Source organism: Trachymyrmex septentrionalis, unplaced genomic scaffold (genome assembly GCF_001594115.1).
Source record: "Trachymyrmex septentrionalis isolate Tsep2-gDNA-1 unplaced genomic scaffold, Tsep1.0 scaffold30, whole genome shotgun sequence".
Taxonomy (NCBI): domain Eukaryota; kingdom Metazoa; phylum Arthropoda; class Insecta; order Hymenoptera; family Formicidae; genus Trachymyrmex; species Trachymyrmex septentrionalis.
Window position 1 is genome coordinate 466751 of NW_017305463.1, and position 3763 is coordinate 470513.

Here is a 3763-nt window from a genome sequence, read left to right on the forward strand (position 1 = left end):
GGGCTGCGTTAGGGATACGGTTTGTCCTGGACTCTTCGTTTTTTGTCTTTGACAATGTTTTTTACAGGCAGAGCTTTGGCACCCCCATGGGCTCTCCAATATCACCGTATTTCCACTTCGTCCTCCGTTCGACCCCCGGCTCGTTAGGAGCCTCAGGACGAAGCAAAGCGCCTCCCGATTTGCGTCGGTCCTTCCCCACGGCTCCCTTGCGGTCTGGAGCCCGGACACGACCAAATCGGTCTAACAATTCGGTTCCTTGTTGCGTTCACTCCTTCAGTTCCGCATGCGCGCGGAGCTTGGACGTAAAGGACTATGGAAAGATACTCTGTTGTCGTTTTTATTGAAACGTTTAAACTTTTCCGTGTGAAAAGGAATAAATGATATCATAAGCCAAGAAGCAGATTCGTTCGCACAGACATCAGCCAAATCTTTCTGCGTTATGTGTCTATTTTTAATTAAATTTTTTATACTTTGATTAACTGTGTCAAAAATAAAGGTCAGTAGATAGTCATTGTCTAATAAAATGTTAATAATGAACATCAAATTCTGTGTGAAATCTAAAGTCCGATAATAGAAAAGCTCTGTCAACCAGCGAAAAAATTGTTTCTTTCTTTTGTGCCATGGGATGATTAGAATTGAAATTCAAAAACCTCCCTGAAAATCAATTTGTCTATAAGCTTCATTAAGCTCAATGTATAGAATTTTTTTAATCATAAATTTTTTACAATGTGAAAACTTAGAGTTCGATCTGTGGTTATTTAGTCTGATTTTCCAATTATTAATGGTATTCAAATGTTGCGGAGTGATATTGTTTGCTAATACAATGTTTCAAAAACCGAATGTATAAAAAATTGATAATAATAATCGCTTTCTGAGACATTTGATCCATAATTTAAGACATCTAACAGCATGAGAACCATAACAATAAAAAATAAATTAAAAAAATGGAAAATGTACGCATTGTTACAGCCTGCGTTCAAACAAATGACAAATCGAAGGACTTTTCCTATACAAAATAAATAATAATAAATAAAGGGCAAAGTAAGAATCGACACATTTGTTTAAAAATTACATGAAGAATATATTACAATTAACAAGAGGTAAAATTAATTATAAAGCAAAAATGAGAAATTACATAAAGCAAGTCTTTTTATCTTATTTATCAACTAGAACTTCTTTCAAGAGATATGAAACACATTTGACTATTCAATCGTATGTGAATAATGTCGAGTTCTACATCAAGACTCACCCGAATTGTATTTATGCGAATATTTCCGTTAATCATTTTTGTACTGCGGCTTTTTTGATATGTTAATGTCTGAAAAGGGCTCAATTCGGTAGCTAAAACTTGTAACTTTTTATTTTTAATTTTATTTTTGCTTTATGTAATTTTACCTCTTGTTAATTGTAATATATTCTTTATGTAATTTTTAAAGAAATGTGTCGACTCTTATTTTACCCTTTATTTATTATTATTTATAAAAAGACTTCTTACAAAAAAATAAACACAACCAAATTAACATACCCGAATTCTAAGCAATTAAAACTCACCAAAAATCACATGTAAATTGTTCAAACAAGTGTGTCCATATAAGTATGAGAACCCATTAAAATATGTAAAGTTTAGTGGAATGCAGATATGTAAGACGGACATTGTGTATCGATGGTGCTCTCTGATATGGATCACCATGGACTGAGAGAAGAGACTGTCATTATCGAAAAGTCAAACTTTAATTACAATAGATATGTATGCTTTGTTATTTCTATATTATACAACATATAAAGGCTTTATAATTTATGAATTATAAAATAGATATCATCCTTATAATTATATTAATTATCGCACTTTTACGATTTGTTTTATTATCAGAATTTTCATACATTTGATAGTTATAAAAAAAACATTTCACAGAAAATACTGATCAATACCAAACGTAACATTATTACAAAAACATGATTTCTTTTCGGATTTTTTCTAAAAGTAAACAGATTTCATTTACATGTAAAAATACTGGTTTTCTACCTATTCGACTCATACTACAAATTATTTTTGCTACAATTGTCGGTTTAAAACTTTTAGAAATATACATATAATTTCAATAATTAAATAAAAATATATTCGGCCTATAATATGTGTTTATTAATAATGTCACTTATTTAAAAAAAAAAAATTATGAGAAAAGAAAAAAGTAATCGATCGAGGAATCTCTAACATTCTGATTCCGCACTTTATGCTCGAGACTACGCTGAGGTCTTGCAAACCACTTTTATGAACGTAGTATATAATGCTCATGGAAAATTACGAAAATATCAATATCTCAGAAATTATCGTGTATTGAAATTATTTTTGCTATTATACATAAATTGAAGGGATATATGATTAGTATAATTTATTAAAACTTATACATTATCTACAATGTTTCTTCTCCTCTTATTTACTCGTTGAGCGGCTGAAATTGCCGAGAAAGCATTATCGATTGCTAGAAAGAGAGAGGGAGAGGGAGAGGGAGTGGGAGAGGGAGAGTGAGAGGAAGAGGGAGAGGGAGAGGGAGAGTGAGAGGAAGAGGGAGAGGGAGAGAGAGAGAGAGAGAGAGAGAGAGAGAGAGAGAGAGAGACCCTATTAAAATCGTCAGCTCGGACTTTTGTTATATTAAGGGGAGACGCTACTAGCGCTATTTTTATCACTCTATTTTTGTCATTTATTAGATGTAAAACAAAAATAGAATGACACAAATAACGTTAATAGCGTTTTTCCAGACGCGTCTTTAGACTGTAGTAGCGGGGCGGCGTAGACGGCACTACTTCTCACGACGCGCGGTGCTTAGAGAGGGGATAAACAACACCGCGATCTGGACTTTGCTCATATAATACACGACCATGCATACCTATCTAAAAAATTCCCATCTAATAAATCAATCATATTCTCGGAACTTTAAGGGTCTAACCATCGTGAAACTTTAAAAAAAACCGAAAAATTTTTTTTTGTATTTTTTAAAAGTTTGAACTTTTAAGAATATTTTAAGCCATTAATAAAACTGATGTCAAAATTTCCAAAATTGGCCAAGTTATAAGAATTTATAGAGAGACGAATCAGGTTACTGATTCGGGTGTGAGTAACAGGCGCGCCCGTTTATGCTAACCGAGAAGTCACTCTACCTCAACATTTTTTATTGTTTTTGAATGTTGTGGGCCACTCAGAATTATTGATTGGTTGTTAGCGAGATGTATGATGCTGGAATAGCAGATTAAAGGTAAGACCACTTTATTACACATATATAAAAGAATCGATTTGAATCTTCTTTTGCATTTTTCTCGAAACCATGTTTTTCAAGGTGTAAACTTTTCTCCATAACAATCTGATTAACTTCAGTTTTGGCAGGAATATTCTTAAGAAGATTATTTATCATGTAACGTATGATTTTTTTTATGTGTTAATCCATATATTTATAACAAATTTTTTAAGTTGTTTTAAGGGTGAAAAACAATTTTTTTTTTAAATCGAGCTACTTTTTACGTTTCTCAACAAAAGAACCCTATGTTACACGATAGCTGTTACATCTGTTTACAAGAAAATATTTTGTTTTTTTATTTTAAACCACCCCCGCCCTTAGAAATGTTACACCTGTCCGATGCCGCCGTGACAAAGGATTCGCTTTGCGCTAATTATTCTACAGTTAAAACTTTTTAATTAATCTGTTTCAAAATTTATAAATTTACAGTTTAAATATTGTATATTACCTACACATATATATATATATATATA